We start from the raw sequence: 18,164 nt of genomic DNA on the forward strand, positions 1-18,164 counted from the left end.
GTTGGCCTTAATTTGAGAAACAGATTTTCATCGACACTCTTTAACCTCGATAACGATGATTTCATAATAAAATGGAAGAATAGAGTACATGAGGGCGTACAACTAAATACAGGCTATCATCTGAACGCTGTACTATATGCAGATGACGTAGTCTTTATACAGAATAAGAGAGTAAACTTGGAGCATTCGGTGAGTAGATTATGTGAACTACGAAGAAAATACTACAATCTAAAAATATCAACCACTAAAACTAAACTTATAGCTCACTGTGGAAAACAGTCCGATCAAGAATTGTTGCCAAAAATGGCACTAACTCAAATCTCCAGTGTAAGATATTTAGGATGCGATATCAATTTAAGTAATGGTACAAGGTCCACACATATTATAAAAATGGATGTAAGTGTGTGTGTGATTTCCTCATCTCCTCCTAAACCACAGGACCGATATCATCAAAAACTGGTTCACATTTGCACTACGATCAGGCAACAATCGCTGTCTGGGTGAGACGTACCTACCTATCATAGTTCAGGAGATATGACGTCACAAACAGTGACATTTGTAAAATACTGCAGTATAGTGCATGATGTTTAAATTTATGACATCTGTGTTACTGTCTTTATTCTCAACACATTTTACAGACAGTATCCGTACATGCCGCTGAATGTGTTACAAAAGTATATCAGTGCATGACACACAGATTAAGAGATGTGACGTCATAAACAATGAGATGCAGATCATACAAGACTTTTAAATTTGTGTCCTCTTTGCTAATAGCTCTGTTCGGAACATGTTTCGCATACATTCTATGACATATAGTTCAAGAGATACGATGTCATAAACACTGAGATATGTAATAATATGTCGCGTCATGGATGAAGTTTTAATACATTTATTCTTCGCTATTAAAACACTCCTACAGTCGAGTCAACTTAAGGAAATCCCTGACTCGTGGCAGCGCTTTTTGGCAGCTTTCAACTGCGAAGCGGTGATGGCTACAGGGGAAAAAGTCGCCGTCTGTATAGCTATTAAGAAGAGTTGCCATAGATATGTGTTCAAAATTGCGCTGTAGGGACGTGAAGCAGCTGCCCCCAGCATACAGAAATTGTCGGGGATTTTACACTAATTGTTTTAATTTCATCCAACTTTTTGTTCACGATATTAGTTCCTTCTGAAGGCTGAAATTTTGTGTAATAGTTGCAAAATGGTGGTCTCATTACGTTGAAGGAATACATTCAATGACTTCTGTTTTTCAAAACTGTCCCAAAACTACGTCACCTTCAAAACAAAATCATCTAAGAATTTTTCGGATCTCAATTGCTTCTCTTGAACAAGGTAACAGTAAAGTGTATTCCTGAGTTCGTGCATCATTTACAAGACATTCCCACTTGGAAGACAGTGAGAGTTATCCGGGATATTGCACTACAAACAGTTCATTTTTTAGCCTCTGTTTCTAATAGAATATTAAGAAACTGACAACCTGGGCAATGCCGCTTCTCATCTAACAAAATTAATCACTTTCAGCACGTATGTTAAACTATACATACACTGAAGAGACAAAGAAACTGGTACCCCTGCCTAATATGTGTAGAGGCCCCCGAGCACGCAGAGGTGCCGCAACACGACGTGGCATGGACTCGACTAATGTTTGAAGTAGTGCTGGAGGCAATTGACACCATGAATACTGCAGGGCTGCCCATAAATCCGTACAGTATGATGGGGTGGAGCTCTCTTCCGAACAGCACGTGGCAAGGCATCCCTGATATGCTGAATAATGTTCATATCTGAGGAGTCTGGCGTCCAGCGGAAGTGTTTAAACTCAGAAGAGTGTTCCTGGAGCCACTCCGTAGCAATTACTGACGTGTGGTGTGTCGCATTGTTCTGCTGGAATTACCAAAGTCCGTCGGAATACACAATTGACAGAAACGGATGCAGGTGATCACACAAGACGTTTACGTACGTGTCACCTGTCAGAGTTGTATCTAGACGTATCAGGGGTCCCGTATCACTCCGACTACACACACCCCTCACTATTATAAAGCCTCCATCAGCTTGAACAGTCCCCTGTTGATGTGCTGGGTTCATGGATTCAAGAGGTTGTCTCTATACCGGTACCGTCGATCCGCCCGCTGCTATATAAAACGAGACTCGTCCGACCAGGCAACACGTTTCCAGTCATCAACAGTGCAATGTCTGTGTAGCCGGGCCCAGGCGAGGCGTGAAGCTTTGTGTCGTTCAGTCACCAAGGGTACACGAGTGGGCCTTCGGCTACGAGAGCCCATATCGCTGATGTATCGTCGACACATGGCCCAGCTGACATATGGCCCAGTAATTGCGGAAGGTTTGCGTTTCTGTCTCGTTGAACGATTGTCTTCAGTCGTCGTTGGTCCCGTCCTTGCGGGATCTTTTTCCGTCCGTTGATGTTGTACTAGATTCCTGATATTCGCGATACACTCATGAAATGGTCATACGGAAAAATCCGCACCGTCATCCCTATCTCGGGGGTGGTGTGCGCCATCGCTCGTGCGCCGACTATAACATCAAGTTCAAACTCACTTAAATCTTGGTAACCTGCTATTGTAGCAGCAGTAACCGTTCTAACAACTGCGCCGGACACTTGTTTGATATAGACGTTGCAGACCGCAGCACCGTATTCTGCCTGTTTACATATCGCTGTATTTGAATACGCATGCCTATACCAGTTTGTTTGGAGTTTCAGTGTGTAACAACATCGTCGACATGGGCTCTCGGAGCCGAAGGCACACTCGTGTAACAAGACGAGGAACGACACAAAACTAAAGTCGTACAAAAGTAAAACAAAAGCAACATACAATAACCTAAATGAGGTTTTTAAGATCTGTCAAAGATTTCTCGAGAAGTGATCTTATAAGGAATGAGAATATACGACATAAATTAGATATATTAAACGACATGAGAATATACGACGGAAATTAGAAATATTCATCGACAAAGTGGAAGAAAAGTGGAACTCGGTGTAGGACGGTAGGCGGGGAACAAAGGGAATGTGCTGTTCTCTAGGCTGGAGAATGCTGCATCGTGTAGCTACGACTCTGAATGAAAGGGAAGATAGGACAGCCATTTTGCCTTGGTTTGGGATGTGAAGTTTAAGTGAACGGTTGTCCATCTAGTTTTCAGTTGTGTTTTGATACCTAAGCCGTTAACTGTTAATTTTACACTCTTGAATGAAATATTCTTAACGGGCATGCCATTCGCTGTATATTAGTTATATAACACGTTTAAATGGGTCGGTTATTATGCTTCATAGAAGTTATTCAACTAAAATGTGCTCCTTCAGCGGAACAGGACAAGGCAGAATGGGGTTGTATCCCATTCTGCCCCTTCATTTTTTGGCGAGGGTAGATCTCTAACTATGTATTTCTGTTTTTTCCATTCTTTTCGAGATGTAAATTTCCATTACAAAGACGGGTAGAGAGCAACTTGATATTAACACAATGGAAATGACTGTTTCAGACTTTTTATCTTCTTAAATGAGAGATTTAAAAGCATCTAAGGAGGTTAACGCACCCAAATCAATGTTGAAAAGATACGTTCGTAAACCTAAGAATAGTCTCAACTACATATCTGACATCTTCGTACATCCATAGTTGAAATGGAGAACAGCGGGACGTCAGTTGGTACAAATTTATATTGAAAATGAAGAAATTCGTCCAGCTGTAATTAAAGTGTCGATTTTATTTTGGCAACTAGTTTCAAAGTTGTAACAACGTCAACTTCAGGCCCCATTAAATATACCATACATACAATAACCATTATGCCATCAGTAATCTATGTGTTATTATGTAAACAAATATATTATAGACATATTACATAATGGACGAATTCAATAAAATTAATTATATTTTGGCCGTTTTCATTAAATGCAGTCATTCAGGAAATAAAGAATTTATGTGGTACCAATAAGTACAAATGAAATTATATATATATATGATCGTTTTTATTACAGATGAATGTCAAGCATTAAATGAAATGGGAGTATATATAAAAAAAACCTTAGGTGACAAGCCGTTACGCTTGCTAATCAGACACATATAGGGTAAGATCCATTATTAAAGAATAGTAAAGGGAGGGAAAGGTAGAAATAGAGTTATGTTTGCATAACACTGCATTTTCATCACACTAAAGTGACAGTGAAGCCGCTACGGTCACAGGTTCGAATCCTGCCTCGGCCATGGATGTGTGTGATGTCCTTAGGTTGGTTAGCTTTAAGTAGTTCTAAGTTCTAGGGGACTGATGACCAAAGTCCTATAGTGCTCAGAGCCATTTGACAGTGAAGCAAGTTACTGAAACAACGTCAATCATAACGTCGCAAAACGGATAATAAGACCCCGGAAAACGAGTATGGAACCTAGCTAATGAAAGGTAGTCTGTGGTGTACAATACATACTAAGCAATCTAAAATCTACTCATTCGAATAAAAATGTAAGTTAACATGCAACTAAAAAACCTTATTTCCACGTCTTGGTCTGATCGACAGCAGTAACCTTGGTCACAAGTAGTGTAATTCTAGTATGTTTACATGGTCAATAGAACGATCAAGTTAACAGCAATTCTCCAAGGGAACGAACTATGTATTGACAGTCGAAACATTTCGTCACACTGTAAAATATTTGCTGTTCCTCTAACAAACACTTACCAGAACGCAGACATACAGTAAAGTATACAGCGTATAACACTCGTATTGTAAATGTGATCTAGTCAAAGGTTGATTAGGTTAATTACATTCAATGATATGCTTAATCACTACTTATTAGAACGGCGGAAAGTCTAACAACCAATATCACCATTACACCATGGGTACTTATTCGTTTCGCTTATCCATATACATCAGTTCTTGTATAAATTCAATTGTTGAAATATAAGCTGTCCACTGATTACGAGAGCAAGTATTAAGAGTGGGAAGTAAAATTATTCTGAACACAAGGCTTCTTAAGTGATTAAGATGAAACTGACTCGTAACAGCGAAAGACGATAATGTGTCCAGTATGGAGTCTGAAAAGGGAAAGCGGATTCTCTATCGAATTGACCCCTTAGTGAACTCCATAGTAGGTACAACCGAGCACAAACACATGAACTACTACCTTATAATCAATACTACCGGACAAATCTCCATATATAGGGGTGTCCATCCAAGTACATGAATTCACATAATCTAGAGGCCAATCACCAACCACAGTATGGAAAACCGTGAGAATCTGTACGGATTCTTGGCATCTGGTAATCGTTAACAGGCCGAAGTCTCTCGCGATAACGCGTCATGTAATCAAAGGAATAATATCGGTCCTATTTACACCACAACTTATGTAACTATTTATGTTACTGTTTATCTGCACTACGGACAAAATACTATTAACTTCAAAGTGAATGATTATTTCCTGTACGTGCAGAAGTCAGTACTGCTCTATACCGTTTGTCAAAGAAAACTGAAAGCAGTATTTAAAACTGTATCGATGTCTACTGACCAAATACTTCGAAACCCAAATACATATTCGTTGTTATCGTGCAATACTCATGGAATAGAACACATCGGCATCATTCTTTCATCATCAAACTCCGATTACACCCATCGGCATTACTAAATCAAGGTGAACTATAATCTTATTTTCACAGATGAAAATATGATATGACGGGACGCTTCACTGGGCAAATACTGAAAAGTATGCTCACCCATTTTTAAATAATTTATGCATGACTTAACGTCCTGCACTAGAGCTCACCTAACCAATTTTGTTGAATGTTTTTATCGTCTCGTCGTAAAACGCACGGCTTCACCCAGGTTGTTGTTGTCGTTGTGGTCCTCTGTCCAGAGACTCGTTTGATACAGCTCTCCATGTTATTCTATCCTGTGCAAGTTTCTTCATCTCCCAGTACCTACTGCAACCTACATCCTTCTGAATCTGCTTAGGGTATTCATCTCTTGATCTCCCTCTACGATTTTCACTCTTCACGCTGCCCTGAAATACGAAATTGGTGATCCCTTGATGTCTCAGAACATGTCCTACCAACCGATTCCTCCTTCTAGTCAAGTTGTGCCAAATATTTCTCTTCTCCCCAATTCTGTTCAGTACCCCCTCATTAGTTATGTTATCTACCAATCTAATCTTCGGCATTATTCTGTAGCTCCAGGTCTCGAAAGCTTCTATTCTCTATTGTCTAAACTATTTATCGTCCACGTTTACTTCCATACATGGCTACACTCCATACAAATTCTTTCAGAAACGACTTCCTGACACTTAAATCTATCCTGATTTAGGTTTTCCGTGATTTCCCTAAATCGCTCCAGGCAAAATCCGGGATGGTTCCCTTGAAAGGGCACGGCCGACTTCCTCCCCCATCCTTCCACAATTCAATGAGACCGATGACCTCGCTGTCTGGTCTCCTTCCCCAAAACAACCCAACCCCAACTTAAATCTCTCTGACAGAATTACAGTGTCATCGGCGAACCTCAAAGTTTTTATATCTTCTCCATGTATTTTAATTCCTGCTCCGAATTTTTCTTTTGTTTCCTTTACTGCTTGCTCAATGTATATATTGAATAACATCGAGGATAGGCTACAAACCTGTCTCACTCCCTTCCCAACCACTGCTTCCCTTTCATCCCCCTCGACTCTTATAACTGCCATCTGGTTTCTATACAAATTGTAAATGGCCTTCCGCTCCCTGTATTTTACCCCTGCCACCTTCAGAATTTCAAAGAGAGTGCCCCAGTCAACATTGTCAAAAGCTTTCTCTAAGTCTACAAATGCTAGAAGCGTAGATTTACCTTTCCTTAACCTATGTTCTAAGATAAGTCGAAGGGTCAGTATTGCGTCACGTGTTCCAACATTTCTACGGAGTCCAAACTGATCCCTGGAGGTCGGCTTCTATCAGTTTTTCCATTCGCCTCTAAAGAATTCGTGTTAGTATTTTGCAGCTGTGACTTATTAAACTGATAATTCGGTAGTTTTCACATCTGTTAACAGCTGCTTTCTTTAGGATTGGAATTATATTCTTCTTGAAGTCTGACGGTATTTCGCCTGTCTCATACATCTTGCTCACCAGATGGTAGATTTTTGTCAGGGCTGGCTCTCCCATAGCTATCTGTAGTTCTAATGGAATGCTGTCTACTCCCGGGGCCTTGTTTCGACTTAGGTCTTTCAGTACTCTGTCAAACTCTTCACGCAGTATCATATCTCCCATTTCATCTTCATCTACATCCTCTTCAATTTTCATAATATTGTCCTCCTCAAGTACATCGTCCTTGTATACAGCCCCTATATACTCCTTACACGTTTCTGGTTTCCTATCTTTGCTTGGAACTGAGTTTGTATCTGAGCTTTTGATATTCATGCAAGTGGCTCTCTTTTCTCCAAAAATCTCTTTAATTTTCTTATCTTACCCCTAGTGATATATGCCTCTACATCCTTACATTTTCCGTCTAGCCATCCCTGCTTAGCCATTATGCACTTCCTGTCGATCTCATTTTTGAGACGTTTGTATTCATTTTTGCCTGCTTCATTTACTGCATTTTTACATTTTCTCCTTTCATCAATTAAATCAATGTATCTTCCGTTACCAAAGGATTTGTACTAGCCCTGTTCTTTTTAGCTACTCGATCCTCTGTTGCACTCACTATTTCGTCTCTCAGAGCTACCATTTCTTCTTCTACTGTATTTCTTTCTCCCATTCTAGTCAATCGTTCCTTAATGCTCTCCCCAAAACTCTCTACAACCTCTGGTTCTGTCTGTTTATCCAGGTCGCATATCCTTAAATTCACACCTTTTTGCTGTTTCTTCAGTTTTAATCTACAGTCATAACCAATAGAATGTGGTCATTGTCCACATCTGCCCCTGGAAACGTCTTACAATTTAAAACCTGGTTCTTAAATATCTGTCTTACTATTATATAACCTATCTGAAACATTCCGCCGGCCGCAGTTTCCGAGCGCTTCTAGGTGCTTCAGTCGGGAACCGTGCTACTGCTACGGTCGCAGGTTCGAATCCTGCCTCGGGCATGGATGTGTGTGATGTCCTTAGGTTAGTTAGGTTTAAGTAGTTCTAAGTCTAGGGGACTAATGACCTGAGATGTTAAGTCCCATAGTGCTTACAGCCATTTTTTTAAACCTTCCAGTATGTCCAGGCCTTTTGCATATACACAACCTTCTTTCATGATTCTTGAACCAAGTGTTAGCTATGATTACGTTATGCTCTGTGCAAATTTCTACCAGGTGGCTTCCTTACCCCCATTCCATATTCACCTACTACATTTCCTTCGGTTTCTTTTGCTATTATCGAATTCCAGTCACCCATGACTATTAAATTTTCGTCTACCTTCACTATCTGAATAATTTCTTTTATGTCATCATACATTTCATCAATCTCTTCGTTATCTGTGGAGCTAGTTGGCATATAAACTTCTACTACTGTGGTAGGCGTCGGCTTGTGTCTATCTTGGCTACAATAATGCGTTCACTATGCTGTTTGTAGTAGCTTACCCGCATTCCTATTTTTTTATTCAATATTAAAACTACACCTGCATTACCCCTATTCGATTTTGTATTTACAACGCTGTATTCACCTGACCAGAAGTCTTGCTCCTCCTGCACCTAACTTCGCTAATTTCCATTACATCTAACATTAACCTACCCATTCCTTTTTTAAATTTTCTAACCTACCTGCCCGATTAAGGGGTCTGACATTCCACGCTGCAATCCGCAGAACGCCAGTTTTCTCTTTCGTGATAACGACGTCCTCCTGAGCAGTCCTAGCACGGAGATCCGAATGGGGGACTATTTTACCTCCGGAATACCCAAGAGGACGCCATCATCATTTGACCATACAGTAAAGCTGCATGCCCTCGGGAAAACTTACCGCTGTAGTCTCCCCTCGCTTTCAGCCGTTCGCAGTACCAGCACAGCAAGACTGTTTTGATTAGTGTTACAAGGCCAGATCAGTCAATCATCCAGACTGTTGTCCATGCAACTACTGAAAAGGCTGGTGCCCCTCTTCAGGAACGACACGTTTGTCTGGCCTCTCAACAGATACGCCTCCGTTGTGGTTGCACCTACGGCTGGGCTATCTGTATCGCTGAGACGTGCAAACCTCCCCACCAACGGCAAGGTCCATGGTTCAGGTACGTTTCTTTTTTTTTCCCCTGGTGCTCTTCCAAATGTGCAGACAGTACAGTTGTGGTACATCCAACTGCTGCGCACAACAAGTTTCTGTTGTCAGCCATCTTGAACTTTAACGAAAAATATGATGACAGTGTAATGTTCCCCTTTTAGCGCCACATCAAATATCTTTGTCACACAAATTTGACGAGTATTTGATGATATCTTTGACCAAATCTTTGTCGAAGAAATATGATAGTGTAATACTGGCCTAGGAGAGGAAATAATGGCGGTCCGCTTTAAACCAGTCAGATAATACGAAAGGGAAAAAAATCGTTGTGGCATGGAAGGACACAGCTTAAGAACATGGCTCTGAGGGATTTCGTGCCATGCCTGAGGCACGTACTGTGTTCGTCCACGAAATTTCCTGACTGGAGGTCGTCATGGAAATTTACATCTTCTCGGTGCATCCCGGACGTACTGAGTGGATCACAAATCGGGGGAGTAGGCAAGCCAGTCAAGGGCTTTCAAAGGTGAAGATGTTAGGATAAATGGTTATGGCAGATGTGCGTCTCATTTGAAATGACTGTTTCTTTGGTACATTTGACAATTTCGAATGTTTACCACTACGAGCATCTCTGTGTGTCTGAACACTTGAACCCAGCAGAGCTCGGGCGGGGTAGGTTTCAAGAGCAGCTGTTGGCCAGTGAAGGCCAACAGCAGGTACGTGCCGAGTAAAACTGTGAGGGACGGGAAAAACCCACCGTGGTTCACCAACAAAGTTAGGAAACTACTGCGAAAGCGAGGAGAGCTTCACTGCAAGCTTAAACGCATCCAAAACCTCTCAAACAAACATAAGCTAAACGATGTCAAAGTTAGCGTAAGGAGGGCTATGCGTGAAGCATTCATTGACTACGAAAGTAAAATTCTACGTTCCGACTTGACAGAAAATCGTAGGAAGTTCTGGTCTTACGTTAAATCAGTAAGTAGATCGAAACAGCATATCCAGACAATCTGGGATGATGATGGCATTGAAACAGAAGATGACACGCGTAAAGCTGAAATACTGAACACCTTTTTCTAAAGCTGTTTCACAGAGGAAGATCGCACTGCAGTTCCTTCTCTAATTCACCGCACGAACGAAAAAATGGCTGACATCGAAATTGTCCAAGGAACAGAAAAGCAACTGAAATCACTCAACAGAAGAAAGTACACTGGACCTGACGGGATACCAATTCGATTCTACACAGAGTACGCGAAAGATCTTGCCCACCTTCTAACAGCCGTGTACCGCAAGTCTCTAGAGGAACGGAAGGTTCCAAATGATTGGAAAAGAGCATATGTAGTCCTAGTTTTTAAGAAGGGTCGTCGAGCAGATGCGCAAAACAATAGGCCTATATCTCTGACATCGATCTGTTGTAGAATTTTAGAACACGCTTTTTGCTCGCGTATCATGTCATTTCTGGAAACCCAGAATCTACTCTGTAGGAATCAACATGGATTCCGGAAACAGCGATCGTGTGAGACCCAACTCGCTTTATTTGTTCATGAGACCCAGAAAATATTAGATACAGGCTCTCAGGTAGATGCCATTTTCCTTGACTTCCGGAATGCGTTCGATACAGTTCCACACTGTTACCTGACAAACAAAGTAAGAGTCTACGGAATATCAGACCAGCTGTGTGGCTGGATTGAAGAGTTTTTAGCAAACAGAACACAGCATGTTGTTCTCAATTGAGAGACGTCTACAGACGTTAAAGTAACCTCTGGCGTACCACAGGGGAGTGTTATGGGACCATTGCTTTTCACAATATATATAAATGACCTAGTAGATAGTGTCGGAAGTTCTATGCGGCTTTTCGCGGATGATGCTGTAGTATACAGAGAAGTTGCAGCATTAGAAAATTGCAGCGAAACGCAGGAAGATCGGCAGCGGATAGGCACTTGGTGCAGGGAGTGGCAACTCACCCTTAACATAGACAAATGTAATGTATTGCGAATACATAGAAAGAAGGATCCTTTATTGTATGATAGCGGAACAAACACTGGTAGCAGTTACTTCTCTAAAATACCTGGGAGTATGAATAAGGAACAATTTGAAGTGGAATGATCATATAAAATTAATTGTTGGTAAGACGGGTGCCAGGTTGAGATTCATTGGGAGAGTCCTTAGAAAATGTAGTCCATCAACAAAGGAGGTGGCTTACGAAACACTCGTTCGATCTATACTTGAGTATTGCTCATCAGTGTGGGATCCGTATCAGGTCGGGTTGACAGAGGAGATAGAGAAGATCCAAAGAAGAGCGGCGCGCTTCATCACAGGGTTGTTTGGTAAGCGTGATAGCGTTACAGAGATGTTTAGCAAACTCAAGTGGCAGACTCTGCAAGGGAGGTAGTCTGCATCGCGGTGTAGCTTGCTGTCCAGGTTTCGAGAGGGTGCGTTTCTGGATGAGGTATCGAATATATTGCTTCCCCCTACTTATACCTCCTGAGGAGATCACGAACGTAAAATTAGATATCTCGCGCACAGAGGCTTTCCGGCAGTCGTTCTTCCCGCGAGCCATACGCGAGTTGATCAGGAAAGGGAGGTAATGACTGGCACGTAAAGTGCTCTCCGCCGCACACCGTTTGGTGGCTTGCGGAGTATAAATGTAGATGTAGATGTAGATGTAGAAGGGGAGAGAGGGTTCTGTCACGGTAGACCAAGAAGCTCAGGTGGCGGAGGCACCGCACAGAGAATGTGATTAGTAGTGCAACTCATTTTTTTCCCCTGAAATCATGTTAGTTTTGTTCTGGATTCCAATAGACCATATTATTTCTTCAATGCGACGCTCTTACCCCACCTTACTGGGAGGGCCCGTAAGACCGCACCCCACTGCTCTACGTCAAAGTCAACGTCCTGCTACATGAGTAACGTCCTCATCATACAGAAACTGCTCCCCACGTAGTGCAACAGTGCGAGATCCGGGCTGTGCGTAGGTTAGAAGGAACAGACCAATGAAATTTTGGAGCCCCTCTGGGATGCGTAGACATGTGTGAGACCTTGTTCTGTCACGGACAAGGAGGAGTTCATCTGCATTTTTGTGGCGACGAAGACGCTGAACTGGTTTCCTCAGTTCCCTGAGGGTAGCACAATGCAATTCAGAGTTGATCGTTGCAGCGTGAGTGAAGACATCAAACAGAATAACCCCTTCAGAATTCCAGAAGACTGACACCATGTCGTTAAGAGACGAGAGTGCAGTTTTGAACTTTTTCTTTGGGGGAAGGTGGTGTGGCGCCAATCTCTGGATTGCCGTCCTGTTCCCGGTTCGAAGTCCTCAACCCACGTTTAATCGCCTGTGCCAACATGCGACACAATATTTTCCCGATCAGCTTCGTAACAACCAAGCAATTTCGCACAGACGGTCCTTCGTTGCTCTTTATGATCTTCCTTTAGATGGAGAGGAACCCAACGGGTCCACACTTTTGAGTACCCCAGCTGGTGGGAAAGTGTGTGAGAACTACCACGAGAGACGTCCACTTGAGTAGCGAGGTGTCTGATTGTGATCCTACGAGCACCTTCAATAACAGTGTCCACACGTTTCAACTTTGGAAGAGTCACAACTGTGTGCGGCCGCCCGGCACGCGGGGGATCCGGTTGGTTTGCGTGACGCTGTTGCGATGACGACAGACGCCTTCCACAACGACTCACCGTGCTTTTGTTCACTTTCAGGTCTCCGTAGACATCCTGCAAGTGGCTATGAATGTCTGCGACGCTTTGGTTTCCCGCCAAAAGGAACTCAATGACAGCTCTCTGCTTAGATCGCATCTCCGTTAAAGTCGCCATTTTAAAGGTTACGTATAGCACCCGAACCTATGGGACCTTCACGAAAGCATTGAAGCTGAAGCGGGAATGTACAACGAAGTTTCTAACAAATTCCGCATTTTTTAAACCTAAATTAGCCGAGGAAAGATACGTTGTATTACTTATTTAACGCCGCTCGAACACGCCATGTGAAATGACTGTTTGGTACATTTTACAGCTTATTTGGAACGTTTACCACTGTAACCATCATTGCACATCTGAACACATGACCAAGACGTGTTCTGTGGCTACCAAAGGTTGCATTATTATTGAGAGAGCTCGATCGGGCGAAGGAAGCAGTTACTGGCCAGAGAGGGAATGTGTGTGTGTGGTTGGTGTGAGTGTGTGTGGGGGGGGGGGGGGAGATGGAGTTTCATAGCAGTGTGAGCAACCTAGATGGTGGACGTGCCATACAGAGATGTTGCCCAATGCGTAAGGGCAAAGGATGAGCTAATTTTATAGAGAGGCGACACTTTCGGAGAATGGAATTAGTGTTGAGGTTTTTTTTTTCTGCCAACACTAGCCAAGTAATTACTATGTGCAGACAAAGTAGAGTTGAGTTATCCATAGCAGAGCCGAGGTATCCGTTGCTGAGGTAAGAATCTATTGTAGGTCATAAGCGAACCTTCTGAAATGAAATTAGGAACTTGTTTTCTGCAAAATTTTCATAAGTTCAGAGCATGCATCTTTTTAACAGGCCATATTTTTAATACGTAAGAGATAGAAGCTGTGTGTGATTGTTTCATAAGAAAGCCATTCTTAGTATAACTATTCTTGACTGAGTTTCATTTACAAATAAAAAAATTTATATCCCAAACGTCGAAGGTTATTTGCAGCAATATGTTGGTGTTCAACGAAAGCCGCCCAACACATACTAAGTATTAGTTCGCTATTCGACCATCTAAACGACAGGGTCGGCCGGAGTGGCCAAGCGGTTCTAGGCGCTACAGTCTGGAGCCGCGCGACCGCTGCGGTCGCAGGTTCGAATCCTGCCTCGGGCATGGATGTGTGTGATGTCCTTAGGTTCGTTAGGTTTAAGTAGTTCTAGGGGACTGATTACCTTGGAAGTTAAGTCCCATAGTGCTCAGAGCCACTTTTTTTTTTTTTTTTTTAGACGACGGCAAAGTTAACTCAGATACATTCCTGCACCCCAACAGGCCCCTACAATCAGACGGCTGCTGCTGTTAACGGGAAACGTGCATCATTCCCACCACAGGCCATGCATACACTGAATCACTCTAGAAAACCAGTCACATATATGTTTTATCATTATACTTACAATTAAATGTTGTGATTGTGGTCTCAATTTAACGGCATTAGACAGTGAGGCAAGTATCGGAAATACATCCCGCTGAAGGCTGTGGCTCCGGAAATTGAAATATCTGTACCTTCCTTACGACTGGACATAGTCATCATCGGAACACATACATTATAAGCCTGATGCTCCAATGATAACATATGACGCACCCCCCACTGCTACTAAGTATAATAATACTTGACCAATAAATGATTCCACCCAATGCAAAATAATACTGAGGGAAAATCAACGATGGGTGGGCATGTCTCTTTTTCTTGGCAGTGCTACCACTGTGTCTTAGAAAGAGAGACATAATCGGTCAGATGTTAAAAAAAAAAAAAATCACAACAACTACTGTATGTTACCGTCACAAGCGGTGTTGGTTCTACAGCTGCACGCAAGTATCCACGTTAAAAGCTATACTCACTTAACAAATTGAGGTTCGACATTACCTCTGAATGAGGTGGTTTCTTCCAGACAAATACCATGACGGTGATCGTAAGGATATGTATTATCAGACCAACACATAGCCCACAATGCAACCTCGTGATAAAATTAACGCATTTTGAAAGTGATTCGGCTAAGGAACGTGGTATGTAAGCGGTATTTGCGACCCCCTCACACCGCCCCAGCTAGATAATTATATAGTATTTGTAGCGCATTCTGTCTCGATACCATATCAGATGTTCTGTGGTATATCCACTGAGCTATAGGCGACGGCTGACTGAGAAGGAACACAAACAGTAGCAGTAAATGATGTGTTGATTGAGGTCGTAAGAAAATGTACACTAGCTTCTCAGATCTCTAGTGTTATGCTATCCGCTACAAATGATGTCCATGATTTCGAATCAGGTCTTTCCATTCAAGCACATACCTGCATCGTACCAAACCCACAAGTGAATCATATTTGTGGCATTCTCATATCTCGCAACAAATCACCTTCCTCAAACATGTCTGCTACAGTAAAATTAAACCTGGTTTTAGCCAGTCCATACACATCTTGCAGCTGTGCCCATTTCTACAGCTTCGCGCACGTTATCGTTCATTTCATGTCGGAACTGAACAAAAATCAGAGAAAACCATACCCACCACCTTCTGCAACCCGTGTAGAAACAGAGCGACCGGAGTTAGTGCGACAGGAGCATGTTTTGACCTTTCGATGTGAAATGCGCGCATTTTGGTGCATCCCCAAATTACATACAAGTTCTACAGATCCGCGTCCAATCAAATCTATCACCCCAACATGCTATCATCGTTATTCTCTACCCCAAAACAGAGAAAAGTTCACTAACTTTGTCCGATATAGAACTCACCTAGGCACCATTGCTCACGCGATGACGCATATCTGTGGTGCGGCTCCAGTGCAGAGAGGGAGATTTCGCAATGCTTCCACAGAATAGCGCAGCGTGCAGCCCTCCAAGCATTCCTAACGGTATACCCAGTCCCGCACCGAATTTGCACCTCAAACTGCTGCTGCTACTACCGCGTGTGTGGCACTGCAAAAAAATGGTTCAAATGGCTCTGAGCACTATGGGACTCGACTGCTGAGGTCATTAGTCCCCTAGAACTTAGAACTAGGTTAACCTAACTAACCTAAGGACATCACAAACATCCATGCCTGAGGCAGGATTCGAACCTGCGACCGTAGCGGTCTCGCGGTTCCAGACTGAAGCGCCTTTAACCGCACGGCCACACCGGCCGGCTGTGGCACTGCAGAGGCCTCTTTAAAGTTTGATCACCAATACTCTAGGCGAATGATCGTATCCCACAGACTATACTAAATCGCATGAGACGCTCACTCTGGTCCTGTTTAGTAGTTTAAAACACTATTTTCTAACATGATTTTGTACAATGCCAAACATTTCGTTTTTCTGCCACGACTTCGAGACCTGTGCCTGGTTCTAAACTGACATTAAGAAGTTCTGATCCACGGCATTTCCCAGAAAACTAGACGTTGCACAGCGTAAATCATGTTTTTATGGCGGATAGCATAACACGCCACACATCAACTGATATTAAATAAAAGATAGTTATAACGTAAGGAAACCAGAAGAGTTTTACGGCGTTTGCGTAGGTTTCCAAACGACAGTACGAAGGTGATTCACGAGCTCTGCATTTAGAATCGTCTCTCACACTGATGGAATAGCTGATGGCTCTGCATTCCCTTTCTATTGATTCCTCGTACTGCCCTCATGTACGCCATCGGTGTCGGTGTTATCCTCCCCAGAAGGTGCTGTCGATCCAGTAGAACTCTTTGCTCAACTTAAACAAGCGATATCAGTCAAACATTATGTGGTAAATGATTTTGTACAATGCCAAACATTTCGTTTTTCTGCCACGACTTCGAGACCTGTGCCTGGTTCTAAACTGACGTTAAGAAGTTCTGATCCACGGCATTTCCCAGAAAACTAGACGTTGCACAGCGTAAATCATGTTCTTATGGCGGATAGCATAACACGCCACACATCAACTGATATTAAATAAAAGATAGTTATAACGTAAGGAAACCAGAAGAGTTTTACGGCGTTTGCGTAGGTTTCCAAACGACAGTACGAAGGTGATTCACGAGCTCTGCATTTAGAATCGTCTCTCACACTGATGGAATAGCTGATGGCTCTGCATTCCCTTTCTATTGATTCCTCGTACTGCCCTCATGTACGCCATCGGTGTCGGTGTTATCCTCCCCAGAAGGTGCTGTCGATCCAGTAGAACTCTTTGCTCAACTCAAACAAGCGATATCAGTCAAACATTATGTGGTAACCAACATCGTGCCAGTGCACGGAAGGGATTTCAACACAGGCCAATGATGTGAAAGCATGTTTCCCCAACTTCAGTATCATTGCGAACATGAATAGATGACTGTGCAATATGTCCAAATATGTCCATTCCGAGTCCGCACACATCTCAAGATGTGCCCATGTCGAGGAGCTTAGCACTCCTTATCGATGTATAGTAACAAATTTCAAAGTGCCACGATGTAATAGCAGACAGTTAAGAAGAACAAGAAACGAATGATTTTTAATGCGCGATGGAGCTCCAGATGGATGGAGTCCGACGCACTTTTACGTAAGTCAACCAAACTATTAACTCTAAAGTACTGTTCTAGAGTCTAGGATCGGTACCTGGCAAGATAAAACATAAACACACGCACTTCTAAGGCTACAACGTTCTGCACTTAAAACAGGCTATAATGTTAGATCACCTGCATTTTCGACCTATCAGTCATATGGAATGTAGCGTTGTTAATATTTCATTGTGAGAAATATATTTCAAGCGCATGACATACATCCTTCTTCCCGGTTTCTCTACGATAAACTATGTTATCGAACCGTAAAACGGAAAAGACCACTTCCGTGAAACACTTGCTCTGTGTGATACGAGCACACTATAACTTTCTGGGGACGTACAGTGTGCACTGTTCACATCTGTCCAGAAGCTATACGATGCCTGCATCAGGTATATAAAATGATTGTTAGAAGCGAGGGACACCTCCTACAAGGAAACAGATAAACGCATAGCAGCAGCGTCTGACAAGTGAAAATTACAAGTCATTCCGTCACTAACTCTGTAAACAACACATCTGGCAGGCAGATGTGTACACAGGGATTACAGCAGTTCACAAACACCTATCACTAACTTAGTTATGACGCTGAAGTCTCGATTTACCACCAGAAATGCGACAGGGGGGATGGAGTATATCGCATAAATCAAAGTTAATTTAGAGGAATGTGTCAAGTTTCATCACACATGAGATGGAAGTCCTCTGATAACCGACGGGTTTACCGTTAACGATCGCAAGCAGACAGTGCTTTAAACCACATACAGAACACGTGGCTGTATACGACTAGAACGCACGCTATGTCGCGCGACTGATTCATCTGGACAGAACATGGAAAAAT

Source organism: Schistocerca serialis, chromosome 10 (assembly GCF_023864345.2).
Source record: "Schistocerca serialis cubense isolate TAMUIC-IGC-003099 chromosome 10, iqSchSeri2.2, whole genome shotgun sequence".
NCBI lineage: Eukaryota > Metazoa > Arthropoda > Insecta > Orthoptera > Acrididae > Schistocerca > Schistocerca serialis.